A 26,858-nucleotide genomic window follows, 5' to 3' on the forward strand; every position below is an offset into this window, starting at 1 on the left:
ACAACAGTAGATTATATGCTTGAAATGTGCACTCTTTGTCTTACAAAGAGTGCACATTTCACTTTGTCTTTGAATACCCATTCCTGCTCAAAAACATGTCGTGGGCTTGGACAGCTCTACTGAATCCATCTGAATGAAAATAATGCTCAACAATAAACATCTTTTCTTCTAACGTCAATGCTGTTGCTACAGCTGAATGTAATGGCGCACTCGACATGTACTCTTCTATTAACGTGCATGCATATCTCATAGTGTGTGTAATGAAGAGGATGGAAAATTGATTTATACATTTACTGAGAGATAATTACATGTGGGCCAAGGCAGCTAAAAAAAAAAATCATATCTCCTTCAGAGTTTTGAGAGAGAATCTAGCCTTTACTATAAAAAGAGTCTCTAGTAAAGGCTATCCTAACTTCTGTTCTGAATTAGATCTAGATATGAGATGGCTGAAATTTCATCCTAGGAAGCATGCAGTGTACAGCATGCCATCATACTACTGACCCATTGTCTTCATCTCAGTCTTCTCTCAAATAATGAAGATGGTTGTTAATATTCATGTCACCACTTAGAAACCCACTAGTTCATCAGTGGTAATCAGTATGAATTTCTCCACTTAGATCTATAGCTGATCATGCATTCATGCTTTCATAAAATGTTGCCTTTCTTGACACTCGCATTGCGTCTATAACTCTTCACCCTCCAAAAACATTTTCTGCCGAAGATGCTATTTACCTACCCAGTTATTAATATTGCGCATATTCTAAATATGCCTGACCTTACGCTGTTTTCACATTTGGGGTAATACACTTAAACCTTCTTATTGCTGTCCTTTCAAAGATTGTAGTTCAGCTAATTGTACTTAAAATTGGATAGAAATCTGATCACATTTGGATTGAAAAGTATTAACTTCTTAATAATTAAGTTAGTGTAAAACTGATTGTAATTTAATGCAGTTATATGACATACAAATTGACATGCAATTCACATATTGTATATCAAATGGTTATAGCAACTGTATAAAAACTTTTTTTTTACCTCATTAATTTATAGGTTCATGCATACATAACTGTTAGATTTGATTTGCCTGTTCATCTATTTGTGTGAGTTCTTCTGATACTTTAGCTGGTGGAAGATGTTAAGTTGGCATTTGGAATCCTCATAGAAATTTGTCAAGCTATTCTAGCTATCTGTGACACAAAGGAACAAAACAGGATGATATTATATATTGCAGTAGTTCTGCCCTCTCACTTGTTGGAATTTAATATAACTTAGCATATACATGAGAAAATGTCCTCATTCAGTTTTATGTTGATTGGATCATTTGTATTGACAAAATTTTTCCCAATGATTTTGAATGATAGTAATAATTTTGCACCAACTGGATGGAATTAGATGAAGTTTTAGTATTTAAATTTTTGTTGAATTTTGTCATTTCGGTTTTGGTTTTAATCTGATCATTTGTACTGGTGAAATTATGCAAAATTAATTTATAAAACTCAAGTACATAAGCCGAAAGTGTACTGATGTTTCATACCCATATCAGATTTTTACAAATGTAGCAGCACTCGATACAGTTCCTTAAATTATGTTAATTTGTCCTAGGCATCTGGATAAGTCTCATAAAACCAAAAGAAATAACAGTGATCAAAAATTCAACTCTGAAGAAGTTTTAAAAGAGGTATATCGTGAGTAGACATATCGATACAAAATTAATAACGGAAAAAACTCACGTACAAAGATTATTTAATAGTATAATTTTCGCCTGTGTGTCACAGGCATTTTCAGTACATTAAGCTCAAATTAAACAGTAACTGACATTTCCTAAAAAGCGCCACCTAAGTAGCTGGTGTAAGATAACTAAAAAGGTCAATAACTAATATTGAAATTATAATTATAATTATTCTCAGTGCTTGATGGAATATAATGAAATTTAATATTTAGGATCACTTTAAATTTGATTTGAGTTGGACTATTTTAAGGGCAAAATTAGACAAAATAAAGTTGCATATAGTGTGTATATCAGAAATGGGTCAATTGCTGTAATTTCCTGCCTTTTGTTTCTCCAGGTTTAAATATTATGGACCAAGGTTATACATTTGTATAAATTGTTTTTCCCTTCTTGGTTTACCATGAATTTCTGTTTACTTCATATTACTACTAATTTGAGTTGTTTATCAGCTCAAATTAGTAGAGTGATGTCAGCTGTTTATATATAGCTATTCAATTAGATAAATCATAAATGTAACTAATTTTTAACAGATGAAAGTGTTAAGAAGTAAGCACGTTGAGGATATGTATTATTATATCTTTATTTATTTATTTTTTATTATTTTAATGTGCATTTCATCTACCAAAGGTTGTAAACCTACTATGCATTAGTATCATGGGTGAACTAAGGGGTGGACAATCCAGAACCCTTGCTTCTAGAGACAAAACATACATCCTTCAAGCTACCTCAGGCCTCCAATATGCAGTGTAGTGACACCAGATTATAAAATTCATCTGTCACATAAAGATATTCACAAACATTTTTGTTATGGCAGGGTTTAAACAATGTCTGCATGGTTAGCCTAGTGGCTTTGCGCTTCGCAACCATATGACTGGGGAAGGAGTGTCCTAGGTTCGATTCCCGTCAGAGACGTGAGGAGCTGAAGGATCTTCCTCAGTCATAGCCAAGTTAGCCAGTCTTGGGCGCGGGCAGTAGGGTTTTTTCCGCCAGTTTATCTGGTGTTTTTCATCCCGCAAGCAGGCAAACCGGCCCCGTGAACACACAGGGATACAGCCAAGAATACCTTGAGGCATAGGAGTGACCATTCTATCCTCGTATTTCGGTTACGAAATCCAAGCATGCTTGGAAGGTTGTGGGCCTTAAAGGCCTGTTAAAGCCATTGGGATAGATAGGGTTTAAACAATAGTCTTTTGGACAGAGAGCAGTGATGTTGTCCATTTGACCATCCATACTAGCAAATTGATGTACATATAACTTGGAACATTTTTAATGTGATATTTATTAATGATTAAGATAATGTTAAAATGGATTTGCACATTGTATGACAAAGAAGCCAGTTATTTTATTAATATTATTATTATTTTATTTTATTTATTATTTTGTTTTCCAAATAACAAAAGGTTGTAAAGCTACCATTCATTAGTGTGGTGGGTAGGTTAGGGTCAGTTAATCTGGAGTCCTGCTCTTAGAGAAAAATCATTGATTTTCAAAACATTTAAGGCTTCCAACATGCAGAATGATCTCCCACTAGGTAATGACATTCACAAAATTTCCATGCTCACAGTAGTATTTGAACCCATAGCCTGTCAGTTGGAGAGCAGCCACTTTGTCAACCAGGGCCAGCACATTTATGTTTAGCACATTCATTTTCTTCGGACCTGAGTACTACAGAACAAGAAAAGATCTTTTTTTTTTTTTTTTTTTTTTTTTTGCCTCTTAAGTGATTTTGTATCTCAAATCTTATTTCCCTTTTTTTTTCCCCCCTGAGGGTTCATATAGAAAATGAAAATTAAATTTCAAGTTACGATGGCTCATTTGTCTGATGTTTTCCTCTTCAGATTTCTACAGTACATTATTATTATTATTATTACGGGCAACTCCAGGGAGTCCTTAGACTTATCGAGGGAGGCCCCAAATCATGTTCATCACAACTATTCGACATTCACACAATTATCTATCATGCTTTGCCTTAAACTCATTCACTGTCACAGCACTCACTACAGACTCTGGCAGCTTATTCCACTCATTCAGCACTCTAAAAGTAAAGAACCCAGCTCTAACACCCTTACTAACCACACTCTTGCCCAGCTTCCATGGATATCCCCTAGTCCTCCCACCACCAGCCCTGTTCTCAAAAATATCTTCTGAATTAATTTTATAGAAACCCTTCAGTAATTTGAATGTCTCAATCATATCTCCCCTCCTCCACCTATCAACCAATTTCTGCAACCCACAAATCCTCAACCTGTTCTCATAAGGTTCATTCCACAGACCTGCTATCATCTTGGTCACTCGCCTCTGAATCCTCTCAACCTCCTCCCCATCGAGAAGAAACCTAGGTGACCAAATCTGGGCACAGTAGTCGAGATGGGGTCTTATCAAGGCTTGATACAGAGGAACAATAACATGCTTGTCTCTGCTCGTCAAAGTATTCTTCAGTAACCAAGTGATTTGATGAGCTGATTTGGCCACTTTTGCAATGTGCCCCCTAAACTTCAACTCCTTATCCACCAACACTCCTAAATCTCTTGCCTCATCAATTTCCTGGAGTACAGTTCCACCAATGTAGTAAACTGCTGCTAACCTTTTCATCCCAAAATGTATAACCTTACATTTTGCCACATTAAATTGACATCCATTCTCCTTAGCCCAAACCTCCAATCTATCCAAATCATCCTGCAAAATTTTGACATCATCTGCATTCACTATTGCCCTACCCAACTTTGCATCATCCACGAACAAATGAACTGTTCCTCTCAGGAATCACCCATGAAAATTATCACCATTATCACCCATGAAAGGTTGCAATTCACATGCTCATGCACATACTGAAAACTTATGGAATATTGAAAAATGTTTACAAAATATCTTGTGCTTATGTATTTGAATGGCATGAAAGATTTTGACATTTTGGATCAAAATTTGCCTCAAAACCACAAACTGGCAAAAGCATAGAAAAAAGAAATTTGGTCTGATCACTGTTTAAGAATTAGGATGATTATGGTTGAGATGCTAAATGTGGATAAAGGAATGTGTCACATGATTTTGATCAAAGATTTCATTTTAAGATAGTTCATTGTTCTAATGCATGAGAAATGAAAAAAATGGAAATTGCAAAAGAAGCAGCCTTTGAATGTTGTCATGAGTTTTCTGCATTCTTGAAAAATGAAAATGCTAAGACTTCAGTTCAGTTGACAATATCTACATCTTCCTGAGTAAAGAAAAAATAAATGTCCCACTCCAAAATGAAGAACTGTTGATTTCAACACTAATGGTATTGTTCATCATAAATATCTTCCGATGGAGCAAATTATCAGTCACAAACATACAAAGATGTTTTGAAGCCTTTAGAAAAAAAGTGTCATGAAAGAATTGGAAAGGTGTCTGACAAGTCAATTCTTTGTTACAACAAATGGAGCACATCTGCTTCTTCACCAAATCTTACCCCTTGAGACTGTCTATTTCCAAACCTACAACGTTTCATGAAGGAACCCAATTTGATGATGTGGAACACATAGAGGCTGATGACAGGGCACCTCAGAAGCATTTCTAAAGAAAGTTTTCCAGTCTGTTTTAAAGTATGGAAGAAGAGAATGGAGAAGTGCCTTACAGCCACTGGGAATAGACAGCCTTTGAATTCTGTAAATTTTTAATAATAAATTTTGTTGACAGTCTTGTTTCTATTTTTCAACACCTCATATTTGTTAAGTTTCCCCATTATACATTTAATGCATTTTTATTTTTGCTATCTGTAAAGAACTTTAAAAATAGTAGAATTCATTGCTGCTTTAAGTAAAATCTAATGAACATTTTTAGCTGTTATTTTATTTTATTTTACATTGGTTATTTTATTTTAATCTGTATACTTCAGAATGGTGATGGATATGTGGATACCGAAGCAAAAATGCAGAAGATTGTGAAAGGAATTAAGGAGGCATTAGGAGAATAATGCTTTGCTGATATTTCAGTACAGGTAATGGTTTCCTTTTCACTGTTCTTTGCAAAACTTTCATTACTTAATATGATGCCATGATCTAAATGTAAACAGAAGAAATATAATATTGAAAATTGCAATTTTTACAGACATGTTGTTCGTTAATTTTTGAATTATCTCTTATATTATTAAGAGACATTTAATAATTGTGTTAATTGTAATTTGTGCATTAAACAATTCAAGTGGTTTTATTTGATCTAGTTTGCAAGAGAGAGAGAAAATGCTTTTTAGTCTTTTGTTAAACCTATGTATAACGCTGAGAATCTTGAGATGATAAATTGTCTGTTTATTCCGCTTGTAAGTTATATTGTATATTTGTGTTCTTTATCAGTAAATTTAATAGATAATAAATGATTTGACTAGACTGGTGAACACAAAGTCTATCATACCACTCCTTAAAATCATCCACAGTCTGCATGTTCTCTATCCTCTCAGGCAATGTGTTCCATTCTCCTACCACTCTCCATGCAAAACACTTATTTCTTATCCTTTTACTCACCATCTCCTTTTGCAACTTTCAGGGATGGGCTCTTTCCTCATTCCTTTCCCTTGTTCTACCATATGAAAAGTCTCCTGAGTGTTAATATGATAATAACCCTTCAACAGCATAAATGTCTCAGTCATATCCACCAAACTCTGCTGTTCTCATGCCTTCAGTCTATCCTCATAATCAACGTTTTATGTTTCTGGCATAATGATTAAGTAATAATCCAGTGGAACATTCATGACTACAAGTAACTAGGAACATTCTGTAAATTCTGTAAAAGGAACACACTGCGTCTTCTTCACTGGGATATTTCATATCCCAGTGAAGAAGACGCAGATGCATTTGGTGTACAGTTTTTGTGATGGTATGTGTGGCAAAGTGGATAGAGGTATCTGCTCTTTCCAACCAATAGATCATGAGTTTGAATTCCACTAAAGGTATGAATGTTTGTGAATGTCCTTTTGATATGCAAGATGAATTTCGTTGCATGATATGGAACTACCACCTTTCTTATTGGAGCCTGAAGTGGACCCACCACCACCTTTCTTATTGGAGCCTGAAGTGACTTGAAAACCTATGCTAGTGTATTTTATCACTAGCATAGGTTTTCCACATTCCCTTACCCCACATCCAACACAACAGATTGTTCATGAGGAAAAAGTTTTAAAATGGCACAACATAGTCTGCATATTTGTATCCAGTAAAGCTTTGCTGCCTCCCATTTTTATAAATAAGTCTGAAAAATGTTATATAATTGTATAAGTACCATACCCATTGAATTCAACTACTCAAATCTAGAAATACTAGTAGGCTTGTGAAATTCTTCTGTTAGTCTAGTAGATTTATTCAATTGTTATATTTTGTTCAGAAGGAACAGCTTACTTGTGATGATGCTAACAAGACAAACTTATTTTTAAGCTTATGACAAGTTACAGAACAATAAAGACTAAGTTTGAACATTTTTTGTCATTGTGTGGTTTGAGATTTTTGATTAGCTGATTAGACTATATTATTATTATTAACATCTGACCTCCATGAAGTCAGAGACTCATCATGGGAGGTACACACTATCGCACACAAAGCTCATCTAACTGTGCCTTAAGCTGATTCCACGTGTTCACTTCACAACACACTCAGGCAATGCATTCCACTTCCCAACCACTCTCCATGTAAAGAATCAACTCCTCTGCTCACACCCTCCTTATACAGTTTCCAGGGATGACTGCTTGTTCTACCCCACCCTCCCATTCTGTGAAAAATCTCTTCCATGTTAACCTGATAACGACCCCTGACTAGCTTATATATCTCAATCATATCCTCATCCTCCTGTTCATGAGGCTTTGCAATTTACATTCTCTCAATCTGTTCTTGTATTCCACATCCCAAAGACCACTGAATTTTGCCATATTTGTCAATCTTCTCTGGACCCTTTCTAACATATTCTCCTCACCATGAAAACTCAGTGACCAAATCTGTGCACAGTAATCCATATGAGTCTGATCAAGGCCTCCACTGTGCACAGATTGGCCCATAATTTGTAGCTACAGCCTTTATGCAGTGGAACAATTTTACCTTCTTTCCACTCCCTTGGAATATGTATTGACATCAAGGTTATTTATTTCCTCAAATATCTCTTGCTCACTCACAATTAAGTTCTTTTCTTCTTTGTCCTCTACACTTAAGTTTCTCATGATTTCACTCGGATGAGCATGATGATGTTTCATCATGCTCATCCGAGCATGATGATAAGGGTGTTTCGTCATGCTCGGATGAGCATGATGAAACACCCTTATAAATTGATCACAGAATACTTCAATTTTCTGCAGCAGTTACCATTCTACAATTTTCATCCATTAACATCATCTTACCATAATCATTCTTCCTTCTACTTGCATGATAGGTAGAAAGCTCTATAAGATTTTTCTTCACTTGAGTTGCTAATTTATCCTCATATTGCGCTTTTGTTGTCCTTACTGAGTCACTCTTCTGGCTTGTTCTTTTTGCTCTTCATGTAACTAATTATTACCATTATTCATCTTACTGCTTTCAAAGTGCCTTCTTCTTCCAGATTTCATGCTTAAACCCTCATTCATCCATTTTACACCTTCCTTATTCAGCCTTTTGACCTTTGGAATACATTCACACATTGATGCTGTTATGTATTTCTTTGTCAGTTCCCAAGCAGCATTTATTTCTTAACTCCTCATTCCATTCTATAGCTCCAGGCTGTCTCCTAAGCTTGTCATAATTATCAGTCTTATACTTCCACATATAGCCTTTCCTCACAGAAGTCTGTATATGGCTAGCTACAACACAGGTAATCATTTCATGATCACTCTCACCAGCTGGAGGAAAGTGCAAAATCCTACTCTCAATTACATCCTCTGATGAAATGATCAGATCTAAAACTTTTAATCCTCATGTGCCATCCTTTATGTGTTGCCTGAGATAGTTATCTCTCAAAAACTCAAGAAATTCATTTTCCTTATTCCCAAGTGCTCTCTTCATTTTAATCTATACTGATAATTAAAATTACCCATAATAATTACCCTTCCTTTGTTCTAACCCAAGTTGTTTATACATTTCTTCATTACCACCCCTCCACATTCCCTGGCCTAAAACAGCATCCAACTAAATATGTCTTTCTCTCCATCTCCACCTTGCACCATGCTGCTTCATAACCATTGCCACTATTTCCCTCTTTCATGTCTACCTTATGTGGGCATAATTCCCTTGCTATCATCAGCAGCACCCTCCCCCCCCCTTGTCCTTTCTATCCTTGCAAAAAACAATGTACCATTCTATTCCTGTTAAGATATCATCTTCATTCAACCATGTTTCACATATTCCAATGATTTTCGAGCAAATAAACTCAATCAGTGAAACCATTTCATCTCCCTTATTTTTGATATTTCTGGCATTTGTAAATAAACACAGCAGTTCACTTTTAGGTCTATAACCAGTCCTACCCAAGCCACTTGTTGGTTGTGATTTCCCACCACACCTGCCCTTGTACAATCACCTTTATCATCATCACTCACTCCACACATCTCAGTCTCAACTATCCCACTGACATCACAATCTATTCCATTCCTGCTGATCATCCACATACATACATTCAGCAACTACTTTCAGCATTCTCTCCCTATGCCATATTTGCCTGTCCAACCCCCCCCCCCATTTCCTGTTCCTCTTGCATTCCCATTCTCTCTTCATCTCTCACACTACTACTACTGTTTCCGTTGCCAAACACTTCTCTCTCTCTCTCTTCAGTACCATTCTTCTGATCACATGCTACACTTCCATCTAACATCACTTTCCCTAGTGCACTTACTCCAAAGTTATTCAAATGTAATCCATCACGTCTGTATAATTCCATTCTTTCCTCAAATACATGCCATACATCCACAAACTGTACTCCCTTCTCACACAGCTCTGCTCTCATGCCATTCATCATTCTGGCTCTCTGTCTCAACTCATCATTGCCATACCTCATCAGCACATACTGACAATCTTTCCCACTAATACAAATATACCTACAACTACATTTCACTAAAGAATATCATGTAATATCCAAATGAGCAATTCTCTGACCAGACTGATCTTGGCATTTAGCAGAATTGGTAACTGCACTCACAAAATTAATCCATGAGGATTGTATGAAAAATGAATGCAAGTTGGACATCCAACATGAAAAGTAATTTCAGTAGATTTTCAATGATGCAAAATGCATTAATTATACTGCATCTTGCATCATTGAAAATCTTGTATCTTTATGAAGTACACTTCCTATAGCATGATGGAAGATGTGTATTCAAGCTGTTTGTATCTTGAAACTTAGTGAACTATTCAGTGTAAATTTTTTGTGATAAATAATTATGCTCTCATTTCTGACTTAGCCCTTAGCTCCATAATTTTTGAGAATTGGACCAATATTTATGTGATGATATTTCTATCTAGGAATGGAATAAGATCTTGAATTATTAACATAAAGTTATAGGACAGTTATATTATCTATAATATAAGTGTCCTATAATCTCTCTCTCTCTCTCTCTCTCTATATATATATATATATATAGAGAGAGAGAGAGAGAACGATCAATTGAATGGACTGCATCAGTTTGGCAAATGTCATTGTCATGTTGAATTTTTGTTACCATTTGGTAAGTCTAACAAAAGCTCCCAACTCTCTCTTACAAAAATCCTATATGTACCACTAGTGTGTATAAATGCCAGCCTGGTTGGTCGAGTGTTTAGCATATCCACTCACCAGCCAAAAGGCTGCTGGTTCGAATCATACCACGTGACAATATATTACAAAATCCTGAGTATTTCACTTCCTTTTAGTTTAACCAGATGGCATTGGCAGTTTTTTTTTTTAATTTACCCCCTTAAAAAAAGGTTGTTCCTTTCATTTGAGAATAAGAAAGGATCAGGAAAAACTCCAGGTATGCAGAAATGCAGAAAGAGACGTAGTGTCTCAATCCAGCATCGCAGACGCGGGTCCGTTAGAAGTCCCACTTGACTAAAATTAATCATCTAGATACTTGAGAATGAAGAGCATGTGCCAGCCTGGTTGGCCGAGTGGTTAGCATATCTACTCTCCAGCCCAAATGCAGGTTCAAATTCTGCCATGGGCATGAAAGTTTGTGATTGTCTGTGAAAATACTAGTGGTGGTGGACAATAGATGGCGTTGGTGTAGATGATGTGGTTCGCTATAGTTGGTGGTGTAAACTTATCATCTGTTAGCTCCTTTGTAATATTATGCCATTATTTACTTTATGTTCTCTTTACTCTATTATTACACTTTTACTCTTTACCTTAGATTACTACATGCTATCTAATTTCTAATACCTTGAGAACCTTGGAAAATTTTATTTAATGTTACGACTGTGCCACCAAGATTCCCCTTTATAGGTATTAAATATAATTGAGATTACCTGCAGAATCTTTCTAGATCTATCTCAAGCTTTATTGACAGTCATGGCTACTCTTATTTACCTTCCCTCACAGGTTCGTATTTATTTAGAAACAGTGCATTGGATTAAGGATCAGTGAATACACATTCTTCAACATAACAAACATATTTATTAAACTACGATGCAGTTATACAGTATCTTAAATGAGTTGGCTCTTTCTAAAAATTAAAAGCTAAGAATTAAAATATCTCATTCATCAGAATTCAAAATTAAAATATCTCAAAAATCAAAATTCTAAAATAATGTTAAACAAACAAAATTCTACTCACAGTTCTTCTCTGACACATATATCTTAACTGACTTTTTTTTTTTTTTTTTTCTCTTTATTGGTTCCACTGACTGCCTTTTCAATCCCGGGCCTCAACATTCGTGTGGGCATCTTTCCTTTAGCGGCATCGCATCATGGAGGGCTCCTGGGGCCTGATGCATATTACACCGATGCTTTCTAGGTCAGCCGACAGCTTTCAGCATCCGGTGCACATGGCAGATTATCTTACTGGCAAGGCATGCTGGTCTGACTTCTCTTCTCCTTGATACCTCCCGGCGCCCACAGCTTCTTTCCGGACTTCTAACGGACCCATGTTCGCGATGCTGGATCGAGACACTACGTCTCTTTCTGCGTTGCTGCATATCTGGAGTTTTTCCCTGATCCTTTCTTATACTTCTCCTCAGGTCCCTGGATTAAGGGTTGAGAACCCCTAATATTCCTGCGCAAAAGGGGATGTGATCTTCAGAGTTGTCGATTACTTCTGTTTCCCACAGAACACACAAAAACAGTCTTATTTACCAAACGAGGGACATCCTTAGATGTTTGCCACCTTTTGTTGCACTATCCTTGAGACTTGCATTTGGTTAAGCTCAAACACAATTGAAAGCACTTTACGTTGTGTAAACAAAGCTTCTATGCTATTTCTTTTAAATCAGAAACACATCAAATGCCAGGCTGCTGTCTAAGGCATTGCCCTTGAAATATACAGTTTCAACATATACTTGCATGGTTTTTCATAAATCACAAAATTATTGCAACTACAGAGTTAATATATACCTTATATACAAAATTCGTAACAGAATTTTATAATCAGTGTTAAATTACAATATTCGTGACCTCTGTAAAAGTCGATGCAAAGTTAAGAAAAATAAAAATTCCTACTGTATCGAATTTTACAGTGGATTTGAGTGGTGGAGATAGAAAGTTGTAGAGAAGGTGTCCTCCCTTGTTGAGTCTTTGGACTCCTTGGAGATGTCAGTAATAATAATAATAAATATAAATCCAGATGTACAGATAATCTTTTTAAAAGGGAGGATAATTCTTGTTATATACTATTAAGACAAATAGTAGTTGCACTTCGAAATTTTGTTTCAAAAGTAATTTAGAATGCTAAGTCATGGCTTCTGTCTTGAACTACTGTGTATTCTGGATTCTAGTGTCTGATGAAAACAGCAGTGCTACTCCATAGTACAATCATTAGTGATGATGACCTCTGGTTGGAAGATCTGGATTTGATTGTCATTGCAGCATAACAGGGACCTTTATAAGGCCTCTCAACTAATGAATTTGGGTTAGCATTAGTCTCATATTGAGATTGCGGGGGGGGGGGGTGTCTTTCATAACTTGTAAATCAACCAGTAAATAGTATGATGTGTTGGTTTACAAACACAGTATACTGACCTCATAAACATAGTTGTTTTAGTGTAATCTAACAGCCATCAGATGGTCCACTGAAATCTTTAATTTAAAAAAAAAAAGCATTAATAAAACATCAATATATGGACTATTTGGGTAGGGATAGCTAACATGACAGTCAGATGACGCATGGTGAAGGTTTGTAACTTAATAAAGCTCTTCATTGCTTTCAAAATTTTGAAAATTAAAAAAAAAAGTTTATCTACTTGATAAATAGATGAATACAAGGGGGGGAGGTGTCTAGAAAGTTCTGAAAAACACCTAGACAAAATTGATATTAAAGCAATTGATATAACCACAAGAAAGAACATACGAGAATATAAGAACATAAGTTACCTTCATAACTCTGCTACTAGTATGTTCTTTCTTGTGGTTATATCAGTTGCTTTAATATCATTTCTGTCTAGGTGTTTTTCAGAACTTACTGGAACCTCCCCATATATGCTGAGGAATGTCCAGTTTTAGGTTTCCCTTATCAGATAGTGAGTAGTTTCCAAACTCTCAACTGACTCAAATTATTGGGGTACTGAAAACTTCCACTAGAATGTTGAACTGTGCAGAGTTTATCCTGTAGTTTTCTCTGACTGGACTGTAGCTATGTTCTCTGCAATTTTGATAGGGTCCGAGAAAACTACAAACCCTATCTTAAGGAACTCATTTGCATCATCCCACTGATGCTCAGCTTAGTTAATATCTAGTGAGTAAGCAGCCACTGAAGCATAGAAAGTTATTATTGTGCTCCTGGAAACATTCTGAAATTATTAGTATTTTCCAATTGGATGGTAAAGGCTCAATAACTTAAGTTAAAAACTCCATCTGCTCTCTTACTTATACTATAGCCCATAACAGATGCAAAAAAAAGCAACAAATCTAAAGCAGACTTTGTAAGAGCCAAATGCACCAAGCTTGTCTCCAGCTAAATGCCAGTCAAGAATTCTTGTCCTCTCTTGCCAAGGCTGTTTGGTAAAACTTCTGCCCTTCGGCCCTAAAGATAAAGCAGACATCTTGGCATCAGCCTTCTCATCAAGTTCTTGTTTAGATAACTAATACAAATCTACTACCATTTTAGAAACTATCCACTGTATGGCTTGCTGATCTTTTGCCAAAAGGACATCAGAAAAATACACAGTTACTAATAACTTCCATAGCTCAGCTGTACTTGTGCTCCAGAAATAACACGTATCCTGTAATGCCTTTTCAAGCTGTCATACTTATCTCTACAACTGTGGAAGCATACTTTTTTCCCAGCCTTCCTAAAAAAGAGAGATTAGTCAGCCATCAAACTATTGTCCTCATAGCTTTCATCTGAATACTCTTGAAAGTGATGGAGAAAGTCTCGACGGTCAGCTTCTTCTCCACCCTAGAGATTCATCAGCTAATGATCACTAATATTCATTCTATCATTCTCGTTCTACCTTACATACACCTTATACTTGCTCACCTTTAAATGTAGATCATCTAAAATTTAGATAAACTCATGTGGTAGCTCTTGATATTTCCAAGGCATTTGATCAAGTCTGACATTTTGATATTCTTACTAAGTAGGCACTTATGGTCTCCCTCCTACCCTTTGTGAGTGTATTGCCACCTGCCTCTCTGATTGTTCATTGTGTATCATGGTTGATGGTTCTCTCTTGTCTGACTATTCCAATGTTAGAGTACCTCAAGATTCTGTTTAAATGAAAGCGCAGAATCTTGAGGTACTGTTTCTCAGCTAATGATCACTAATATTCATTCTGTCATTCTCATTCTACTTTACATACACCTTAGTTGCTCACCTTTAAACATAGATCATCTAAAAATTTAGATAAACTCATGTGGTAGCTCCTGATATTTCCAAGGCATTTGATCAAGTCTGACATTTTGATATTCTTACTAAGTAGGCACTTATGGTCTCCCTCCTACCCTTTGTGAGTGTATGGCCACCTTCCTCTGATTGTTCATTGTGTATCATGGTTGATGGTTCTCTCTTGTCTGACTATTCCAGTGTTAAGAGTACCTCAAGATTCTGTGCAAATGAAAGCACAGACTCTTGAGGTACTTTGACATTGGAACAGTCAGACAAGAGAGAACCATCAACCATGATACACAATGAACAAGAGTCTGTGCTTTCATTTGCACTCTTTCTCCTATACATTAATAATCTTCTCTCACTAACATCCATTCTTATTCTTAGTGTTTTGCTAATAGTACCCTCCATTCTTCTTCATTTACAAAACTTCATAGTGCTCAGTTGACTAAAGCTTAAAGACTCTTCTATGGCCAGCACCTTAAACACTGATCTCCTCACTGTTTTCAGAGCACGTGAAGATAATCTGTTGAATTTTAATGATACCAAAACACAATCCTTATTTTCTAGAAGAAAGGCCATGTTTTCTCTTTGTCACTTTTGATAATATTCAGATTGGCTTTCACATCTAGTTTATCATGGCATAAACACATCAGCTGTCTAATCTATCCTGGCATAAACATCCATCTGTTCATGAAAACACAAACAGATGCTGTATGGTCACTCAGATGCTCAGTGATGTGCCACACCAGTCCTTGCCATGTGGTCCTGTTGTATGCTTTTCTGAAGGCTTCAACTTTCTGAAGATCGGGCACACCATCCATCCATCTCATTGACGGTCTACCCCCCATCCTCTTTTTCCAGGAACTTTACCTTCTATTACTGTTCTGAGAAGTCATCCTTTCATTGTGTGTCCAAAGCATTTCAACTTTCTTTTGTCAATATCCTTAAGGAGCCTTAACCTTTCTAGCACCCATCATTTGTCTGCCTTTTTATATGATATTTTCAACAGCCTTCTGTAGCACCACATCTCAAAAGCAGCTATCCTTTTCATATCATACTTCTTTAGGTCCCAAGTCTCACATCTATAAGTTGCTGTTGGTAAAAACAGCTACATCCAAAATCCATAACTTTGTTTTAGCCATTCATATTCTTCTTCTGAATAGCATTTCTTCACATTAATAATGGATCCCAGGTACTCAAACTTGCTAACTTCCTCAGTTCTTTCTCCATTAAAGTACACTTGTTTCTCAGAAGCTTTCCTATCTGTATTTCCTTTAGAACTATCATCTTTGTCTTGCTAGTATTGAGCTGAAGTCTTTTGTTCTTACTGGTCTTGTTAACTTTGTAAAGAATTAGTACTAGTTCTTCTTGGTCATTACAGAGGAATACTTGAATGATTACTGATCAATCTACCACCTATCCTAATTCCTGTCTTGAGCTCATCTAATGCTACATGCATGATGTCCTTAGCATAAATACTAAACAAAGAAAGAGAAAGTGGAATTACTTGCCTAGCTCCCCTTTCCAACCCGAAGCTCATCAGTTAATCTAACACCTGTTCTTAATGTGACTTCTTGCTCCCTGTACAATTTCATTACTTCCCACAGTTTTAATACAGTTAAAAGTTTTAAAGTGGTCTGTAAAACACATTACCATAGGGAGTCTATACTTTTCTATGATCTGTCTAAGGCAAAGGATCTGATCTCTGGCACCCTTAACTTTCCTAAAACCTGCTTGTTCTAGAAGAAAGACAATGCATCACTCTTTGTCACTTTTGATAATATCCAGCTTGGCTTTCACATCTGGTGACCTATTTAGAATGAACTTTAATAAAATCTTGCTTGCATGAGGGATTAAACTAATAGTTCTATAGTTTTTGCAATCTTTCATATCTCCCTCATGTAGTGGTATGAAAACTGACTTTCTCTAGGCCATGATTCTCTCTCTCTCTCTCTCTCTCTCTCTCTCTCCCCTATATCTTTGTAATCAGTCTATTAAACAATCTTATTCCTCCATCCCCTGTGGCCTTAATTAACTCTACTGAGATTTCATCTGCACCCAGGACCTTATTGCTATTAAACTGTTTAACTGCTCTTTCAACCTCATGCCTAAGTGGGGAGGTCCCAAATTCAAATTTTCCTAGTGAGTGGGCTCTTCCAAATTTTCTTTATTCTCTCTGTTGTATACAGTTTCTCACAGTATTCTTTCCATCTGTTTATGATTTCCAGTTCTGTTATTACTTCTCCATCCCTATCTTTGATGACATTCAATTTGAGCTAAACTTGTGCTTTAGGTCATGAACTAAATGAAACATCCTTTTATAATTTTGCCTCCTCATCTGGAACTCTATCTCTTCATATTTATTAGTGTAAAACTTTTCCATGTCTGGCCTGATGGGTCTTCTGACTTTTCTATATAATCTCATATTCTTCAGTCCCTGTGTCTCTTTATATTTTCCTTTTGATTAGAACCTATGTTGAATCTGATATCTATGGGTCTCTTGGTCTTCTTATTGGACTGAGATACTTCTTGACTGTATCCTGTATTAAGACTTTGACTCCTTCCTAAAGCATTTCTGGTGAGTTCTCCAAAAAATGATCCAGCTGAGTGTAATTTCTTCTGTGATGAACCCACTAGAAATTACTCTGACATCCAGTCTAGTGGAACATACCTGACTTTGAAGGTTTCGGAGTCTTAGTCTTACTTTGGCTCTTACTAGCCGATGTTCTGTACATCAAACATCAGAGATGCTTGTCTTCTGCTGTTGGAGAACCAGGGTGTAATTAATCTGGTGCCTTGACAAATCAATGTTAGATGCCCAAAGTCTCTCATGGGTGTTTCTGGAAGCAGGTATTGGTAATAACTAATCTGTTAGCATGGGCTAATTCCAACAGTCTTTCACTATGGGTGTTATGTTCACCCAGAGAAAACATGTTGCACTTAGGCCTAACTCTCATACTCTTTTCTTTTTGCATTAAAGTTCCTTAAGTACATATCTCCTTGGTAGGCAGTTCAAAACAATCTGTAAGTTTTCATAGAATTCCTCACTCTTTTCAACAGGCCTATTTGTGTGGGGGTGCATAAACTACTAGGATTAACACATTGGTAGGATGAGCCTTAAGTATGATACAAAGTATCCTGTCATTAATGGGATTATAACCAAGAAGGGTTCTTGCTTGGACAGCTGGCCCATAAAGCTTTGAGTTACCTCATAAATAACAACTAGCTTACTGGCCTGTCTTTTGAGGTGACCTTCTCCATCTCTATAATTCCCATGATATCAATTTTATTCCTTTCCATTTCTTTATAGATAATATCATGAGTACTAATCTGTAGATCCTGAACATCATGCACCTATGTAAAATTCCTCTCTGAGGTTAATCCTATACCTTCTGTATTCCTCATTCACAATATCACAGACTTTTGTTGGAGACTGTAATATACTTCTTGAATAGGATCCTCTGCCTAAGTCCCGAATGCAGCTCTGTTATTCTGTGCAACAACCTATTCAGCATATGATGTGTTATAAGGCACAACCATATTAGCATTTTGGAGTGAAATCACTGCAAGAAAAAAAAAAAAAAGTGGTAGTGTTGCAGAGGCTGTTTTCCACATACCTGGAAAGTATTGTTCCCCAATTCATCCTGCATGTCAGGTGGGTTTGGATTTCCACCTACTAACTTATTGAAAGTTTTTCCACTTGGTTATACTATAAATTGAAGATGCCAAGAAATTATACTCTTGGTTTAATCCCTTATTCAAGTGTAAACAAATAAAAAGTTTCACATGTAATAACATCATGACTTGGCTACTTGTATATAGAGGCTAATGACTTCACATTAATTGCTTTTGTATCCCATAATGCAATGCAGCCAGTTTCAACCTTTATTAAGGTCTCATCAGTGGGATATTAGTGAGATTATGGGATACTAAGGCAGTTAATGTGAAGCCTCTATATACAAGTAGCCCAATTGTGATTACCTCATGCGCAAATGTTTATGTTTACACTTGGATAAAGGATTAAAACCAAGAGTATAATTTCTTGGCATCTTTAATTTATAGTACAACCAAGTGGAAAAACTTTCAAACATCTTTCTCTAATCCAGAATATTTTAGTAATACAGTGTGACACCTTTGGACCACTCTGAATAGTGGCCCTTCCCATAATACATAGCATTATACATTTCCTAAAGATATGTGTACTGCATTATGGGATACTAAGGCAATTAATGTGAAGTCATTAGCCTCTATGTACAAGTAGCCCATTTGTGATGCTACTTCGCGTGCAAATTTTTATTTGCTTACACTTGGATAAAGGATTAAACCAATAATATAATTTCTTGACATCCTTAATTTATATAGCTTATTAGGTGAAGTAGACTCCCACTGCATAAGATGAAATGAAATAGCAAAATAGGAAAGATTCACCCTTAGTCATCAAATACTCGAATAGCATTGGGGTTTTATTTATTTATTTTGTATGGGGTTTTCCCCATCCCTTTAGGTGGGTTGGGCCCTCCTAATGAGGTATTAAGTATGTATTTTATGACTGTAGATCCATGTGTATGCTCACTGAGCTGGTTTACCTGTTCTGAGGGACGAAAAACCTGAATTTTCAGGTGAAAAACCCCTTTACCTCTGTATGAGACCGTCTCGCTCACCTTTAGTTGAAAGAGACCAGATAAAGGTTCCTCATGTCATGGATGGGAATTGAACCCAGGTCTTTCTGACCAAAGGGCTTTGTCTATACCAACTGAGCTATAGTGACTCTAGCATTGGGGTGAAGGAGCAAGAAGAAAATGTAGTAAGGCATGATCCAGCATCTGGTACTGAGGGTTTGCCACTTCCATACTCACTGAAGTGGGCCCTTGAGGTGGGCTCACCTCATAAGCATGCCAAGCTTTTATTGGAGGTCTTTCAGCCTCCAAAAAAGCCTTGTTACTTTTTTGTTTTAAACAGTAGATCAATTCAGCTCAATCCCCTGACACTTTATAAATCCTAAATTAGCTCAAACTTAGAATATTATTCTCACATTTGGGATGGTGCACCAAAAAATCTCTCTTAGAAAGCTTGATTGTATCCAGAAGAGAGCTGTTCACTTAATAGGTAACTCCCTTCTTTCAGAGACTGTCCAATCACTTTTCTACAGATGCTGTTTCTGCATTATATCTTTTGTATATCTATTTCCATGGATACTCCACTGAATCTGGCCATCAACACAGTTCCTCTCCTTTTCTCTAATCATGTATGAATATGGACAGCTGCTAGTCATCATCTATATACTGTTCATCTCCAAATTCACTGAACTAACAATTTGTCCTCTTCCTTTATCCCACATACCTCTGTCATCATTTGGAACAGTCTTTCCCATATAATTTTCCCATTGAATATACAACCCTCAGCTCTTCAATAAACAGAGCCATTTTTTTTTTTCTCTCTAGTCACTTGACCATATACATGGCACTGTTGTGTTATTAGACTTGAAATCTTTTGTGTGTGTGAGGTTGATATATATTAAAAATAATAATAAACGAGAGGGATTCATTTGGTCAACAGTAACATTCATGTAGGTTGTGACATTGTGCTACAATTATCAGAGGACCTGATGTATCCTAAGAAAATACTCTTCATCTTTCTTAATTTATAAACTGGGATTTTATTATTTGTTAATTATGCTAGTATTAAATCATCCAATTTTGCTAACCAAATGAACGGTTGCCTTCTTTAAGGTATATCAAAAATATTCTTTGTAGATGTAAAAATGCTTTACTAAATATACTCTCTACATCATTACAACAGCTTGTACTATTGCCTTTTTTTTTTTAAATATGAATCCCCTCATGAAGGTTTGCGAATGTATTACCTTTTAGTACTGTGCATGAGCTGAAAGTTAATTCCCCTGATCTGGAGATGGTACTTTTACGCCAGGCATCCAGTAGAGCGGATAGTTTCACACTGACATTGAAAAACATCTACCATTTAAAGATATTCACATTCATAATTGGAATTGGAGGGCGCTAGTAAGCCAAGCGCTGTGGACATACCTAAGAAGAGCTCCCGAATCAGATAAGTTATTCTAGGAATAATTAATTATATATGCGTAATTGTTTGAGTAAGAGTGGCTGTAAACGTTGTGCGCTACCGGTATTATTAGTGTGGGGGATTTTTCTTGCCTAAACTTATTACGAAATCGTTATTATTAGACCTAGTAACCTGCAGGAAAAAAAAAAATGGCGGCGGCATTGTCATTCCATGATTTTAATTTAGATTTCAGTCGTTCCATTAAGTGTGAGGTCTGTTATATGTATTCCTTCGATTACATAAATGATTTGTGGATGTTTAGTGCGGATGGAAGAAGGGTGTGTGTGCGAAGTGTGACCTGAATGAGGAACTGATGAATGCAAATATGAAATTGATGACAGAAAGTGTTAGTAACGATTGTGTCACGAGTGCACATTTGAAAGAGAAGGATGGTGAGAAAGAAAGGCAAAAAAATGTTAAAAAATCAGGAAAAAAGAAAAAGAGCGATTTGAAAACCGTAATGGATGTTAAAAGGGACGAAAATGAGGCGAGAGTGGCTGAAAGAAACGAAATTGAGAGAACGAATGAAAGTAGAAATGGCGTGACGCAGAAATTGCAAGTGAAAAAAATCGAAAGAATGAATGATGGCGAATGTTGGACTGAAAGTACTGAAACAAAGAAAGATGAGTGAGAGTAAAAGTGAGAAGAATGATAGCAAAAGTTGGATGCATGTTAGTCCGAAAGTACGGAAACAAAGAAAGATAAATGAGAGTGAAAGTGAGAAGAATGATAGTGAAAGTTGGACGTATGTTGGACCGAAAGTATGGAAACAAAGAAGGACGAATGAGAGGGAAAGTCAGAAGGGGGGGGGGGGTCGAGAGTTAGAAAGTTAGAAAGATTTAATGGTAGAGAGAATGCGTCGAAAGATTTAATGTAGAGAGAATGTGTCGCGAGATTCGGAAAGTGAATGGGATTGGATGAGGCAAGAAATGAAATAGATGTGGAATGAAATTAAGAGAATTCAGGTCAAAACTATTAAAATAAATCATGATGGCATGAAAGAGTTAACGAAAGATGAGCGAGTGGCATTGTATGGTGACTCCATTATTAAAGGTGTGCTAGAGGATAAAATGCACAAAGTATGTTTTCCAGGTGGTAAAATGAGTAGAGTGATTGAGGCATTGGATATGAAGCAGGAGCAAGCAAAAGAGTTAATTGTATTAATTGGTACAAATGATTTGAGAGAGAACAAAGAGCATGTCAGAATGAATGTCAGGAGGCTGCTTGGAAAGATAAAAGAGAATAGTGTGACAGGAAGTCAGTGTGTTACCTAGGTATGATTGTGGTGAAATGAGGTGGAGAGCAAGGATTATGAATGATATTCTGGCTGAAATGTGTGAGGAGATGGCAGTACAGTTTGTTGATGTGTGGAATGAGTTTGAGGGACGAAGTGAGCTGTATGGGAGCGATGGACTGCATTTGAGTGGTTATGGTGTGAGTCACTTGGAGAGACTGCTGCTGGAAGGTAGAGAAGTGAATAGAGAGAATGAATCAGATCAAGAGGGAAGTGATGTGGAAGAGCAGGAGAGATTGAAGAAGTGAGTGGTATGAGTATAGAAAATGAGAGAATGGGTGTGCAAGAGGAGCAGGGAAACGGGGAGGCTCAGGGTGGACAGGGGTACAGCATGAGAAAGGTGGATGCTCCAAGAGGGGGTGAGAGCATGTGTAAGCAGGAAAGAAATGGGATGACCAGGGATCAAGAGGAAACAGATGAAATTGAAAAAGGGTTCTAAAATGAAGAAGCAGAAAGGGAAATGGCCCTAGTCCAGCATGGAGAGATCACATCGAGTGAGTGGTATCAGTGGAACTAGCTGTAGATCCAGAAATGAGCTGTCGTGTTTGTATACCAATGCTAGAAGTATAAGAAACGAGGCAGATGAAATGGTTGCACTAATTGCGTCTGTTCACCCAAAGATTGTCGGAATAAGTGAGACATGGTTAGATAAGGACGACATCCTGACAGGAATAGAGATGGAAGGGTATGATATGTTTCGTGAGGATAGAAGGGGTAAAAAGGGAGGAGGAGTGCTATTGATGATAGAGAAAGAGTTATGTCCATACAAGGTAGAGATGCAAGAGGGAAAGGCCAGTGGTTTTGAGGCAGTATGGTGTGAGATAGAGGTGAATAGAATCAAATACTTGGTGGGATGTTGTTATAGACCTGGTAATGTGGATGGTGTTGATAGTGAAATGTATAGTCAAATAAGCCAAGCAAATAAGAAAAGGGTGATCATTATGAGTTTTAATTATGGCAACATAGATTGGAATGAAGAGATAGCAACTGGAAGTAAAGAAAATGAGTTTCTTGAGTTTTTGAGGGATAACTACCTCAGACAGTATGTAACAGAGGGCACAAGAGGATTAAGGGTCTTGGATTTGGTCATCTCATCAGAGGATGTAATTATAAATGAGGCGTCAAATCATCCACCAATTGGTGAAAGTGACCATGAGGTGATTACCTGGGTGGTTGCCAGCAGTGCAAGGATCCCTGTGAAAAAAGGGCATATGTGGAACTACAAGGGGCATTGTGGAGGCAGCATAAGAGAAGTGGAAGTAACCAATTTCATGAGGTCTACAAAGACCAGGCAAGGAGGGTGACTTGGTTGGTGAGAGTAGCTAAAGAGAGATGTGGACAGCAGTTAGCTAATGAAGCCAAAAAGAATCCTAAGGCGTTCTTTCGATATGCAGCTAGCAAAAGAAAGAATGATTATGGAAGGATGACATTGATTGGAGGAAATGGTATAAAGACAGCTGTTGCAGAATGTGTGGTGGAGATACTTAATGAGCAGGTCATAAAGATCTTTCAATCTTGTGAATGTGACTTCATGGAAAGATTGAGAGCAGTTGATGATGGGGAGGAGAGACTGACTGTAAGTGAGCAAGAGGTGTTTGGGGAGTTGAGTAAACTAGATGTAAATAAGGCTGTGGGACTTGATAATATGTCACCGTGTATTCTGAAGGAATGTGCCAGAGAGTTGACGCCTGCCTTGACATATTTTTTTAGTACGAGTCTTGCACTTAGTCAAGTTCCTAAAGAGTGGAAGGAGGGCAAGATTGGGCCACTTTATAAAGGAGGTGATCGAACTCAAGCATCAAACTATAGGCCTATCTCTGTCTCAGGTGTTGTTGGAGAAGCTTGTGAGAACTAGGATCCAGAGTTGGGTTGCCAACAGTGGTATAATCTTTGATGGACAGCATGAATTTGCTAAAGGGAGGTCATGTTTTAGTAATCTACTTACTTATTACAATAAAGTGACTGCTTCCTTGGACAGAGGAGAAGGATACACAGTAATATACTTGGATTTCGCAAAGGCTTTTGATAGAGTAACTCATGATAAGTTGACAGTCAAACTAGAGCAGATGGGGTTGGATATTAGATTAGTGCATTGGATTGGAGACTTGCTATCTGATAGGTATCAACAAGTTGTGTATGGGAGGTGTGATATCCAGGAAAAGGAAAGTCACTAGTGGAGTGCCTCAGGGGTCTGTTTTAGGGCCATTACTATTTAACTTGTATATTAATGATATTGGCGAAGATTTGGATGGAGATATTCAGTTGTTTGCAGATGATGCAAAGTTGGGATGAACCATAAAGAGTAGTGAAGATATTGTGGCCTTGCAAGAAGACTTGAATAAATTGTGTGATTGAGCAAGCAAATGGGGATGTGAGTTCAGTGTTGCAAAATTTAAGGTTTTAAAATTTGGCAAACAAAGATGGGATGCAGAATTTATGCGTGGTGAGGATATATTGTTGGAGGTGGAAGAAATAAAAGATCTTGGGGTGATAGTGGATAAGGATCTAAAATTTAGGGGACACAGCGCCAAAATTGTGAAAACTCAAAGACTTCTGGGAATGATGCGGAGGACACTGACGTGTAGAAGTAGGGAGATTCTTGTTCCATTGTATAAGGCTTTGATTAGGCCACACATGGACTATTGTGCCCAGATTTGGTCACTGGGTTTTCAGAAGGATGAAGAGATGTTGGAAAGGGTCCAAAGGAGACTGACTAAGGTAGTTTCTGACCTCTGGAATGTTGAGTATGAGGAAAGATTGAGAAGATGTAATTTGCAGAGTCTGATGGAGAGAAGGAAGATGGGAGATATGATAGAGCCCTACAAGTTGGTAAGGGGTTGTTATAAGATCAATGGTGGAGAAGTTCTACAGAGAATAGTGGGAGATCAGGGGAGAACCAGGGGTCATCCCTGGAAACTGTATAAAGAGAGTATGAGTAGGGGAGTGAGAGGCAGGTTTTTTCATGCAGAGTTATGAATGATTGGAATGCCTTGCCTGAGAGTGTGGTGAGGTGTTTAAGACACGTTATGATGAGATGTGTGTGTGTGTGTGTGTCATAAAAGGACCTGCCAGATGAGTCTTTGACTCCATGAGGTCTTGGGAAATAATAATAAATACTGCCGTGAGATTTCAACCCACACCATGTTGGTTGGGGAGTAGAAACTATCCACTCTGCCAACCTGACATAGTAGGCCCATTGATTCATACAGCTGTCACTATACTGTGCAGCAGCCACTATATATTTCTATGCTGATGGAAGAGCCATCAGCATAGAAAACTGATATTAAGTTCATTGACCACTTATCCAAATTCCAATACATCATTAGATATTGGAATTTGGCTTATTTTTAGCTGAGAAGTAGAAGTTAGAATGGTTGTGCTGCTATGTTATATTTATGTGTGATGCAGTCTTATACATTTTGCTATTCTCCTTTTTACATCACTTTTATTTCTCTGCCATTTGACAAGTTGTAGACTGGCTGGCAGCCTACTGTATCCAGTTGAAAAAAAAAAAGCTTTTTTTTTAATTTATTTATTTTATTTTATTTCAGAGAGAGAGAGAGAGATTGAGGTGGGGGAGGATGTTTTTTCACATCAGCAACAGTAAAATCTGACCACATGAGTCATCTTTTTACTGTAATATGGAGGCGCTGTAATAATCTCAATTGATGCATGTTGCCTCTGACAAAGCAATGAACTTCATGGATGATAAAAGTTTTATTTTATTTTATTTTTGTGTGTGTGTGTGTGTATGTTCTTGCAGATCTTAAAAATTGGAAAGAAATTTTTTTTAATTTTTTGAAATTCTTTATTTCTGTAGTATATTAGAAAATTGTAATCTTCAATTGCAATAAACTCGTTGTGGAAAACACTATTATAGCAAACTTGCTCATAAATTGTTCTGGCTAAAGCTAGCTACCATAATGAAGCTGTTTTAAAGGAAAATTTGTTATAATAAAAGTTCACTATAATATCTCATTTTGGATTTAATAACTTTCATGAACAGCATTATTCTAACTGTTGTTTCTCTTCCTTAGGTATATTATTTACAACAGAAGAAATGTACCTATGAAAGTTCACACTGTAAATGATTGGTGTGAAGCTGGATATATTGCTGAAACTTCTGAAGTAATTTTTACTTGTATCGAAATATGCTTCTTTTTTTAATAATGGTAGTACATTGCACAAAGTTATATTATTATCCCTCAGACCACCTACCTCACATGATAAAAGTAATTATCTGATTTTGTTAATGCATGCTGTCAAGAAATATTATAATCATCCCTAATAAAATTTGTTTTACTTGGAAAAGCAATGTGTGTTATTTCTCAAATAACTTCGGTTTTCTTCATAGATTTAGGACTCTACCACTTGTATCTTTCATTTATAGGAAACATCTGAAATGCTACCAGTAAAGAATGAAAAATTATTTTAACAGAATTAAAATAGATTAAATATAGCAAATTTATATTGCTTTTTTACATAAAAGGTGCATTGAAAGTTTTTAAAAAACTGTCAAGTTCCTGTTACATTTTTCTTCAAGATTTAGTTATTTTTATAACAAAACTTGCTAAAGAAGTATGCATATACCTTACAGAACAGGCCAGTCTGACATTTTATCTTAAAATCGTTTTATGATTTATACCCTCCAGAAGTGTGTGTACCAGATGGTGTGGTAGTACAACACAAACACTGGTCATCTGTGAACAAGTTTATTTTTCACTTGATTAGAGTATAATAAATTTAGTTTAATCCTTTATCCAAGTGTGTAGCTTGCTCCACATTTGCAAGGAGTGCCCTGGTGTTGTACCACCTTA

General features: G+C 36.7%; 1 long non-coding RNA gene across 1 annotated transcript in view; it reads left to right on the forward strand.

The window, feature by feature from the left end:
* Positions 1-26,352, forward strand: part of LOC150102629 (uncharacterized) — an 86,225-nt gene extending 59,873 nt beyond the window's left edge. The window contains exons 5-6 of the long non-coding RNA XR_016548946.1: positions 5,601-5,702; positions 26,079-26,352. This is a non-coding gene — a long non-coding RNA (uncharacterized LOC150102629). The remainder of the gene's footprint in view (positions 1-5,600; positions 5,703-26,078) is intronic.
* The last annotated feature ends 506 nt before the right edge of the window (positions 26,353-26,858 follow it).

Source organism: Typopeltis vanoorti, chromosome 10 (genome assembly GCF_054136105.1).
Source record: "Typopeltis vanoorti isolate ZY-2024b chromosome 10, IOZ_Tvanoo_1.0, whole genome shotgun sequence".
NCBI classification, from domain to species: domain Eukaryota; kingdom Metazoa; phylum Arthropoda; class Arachnida; order Uropygi; family Thelyphonidae; genus Typopeltis; species Typopeltis vanoorti.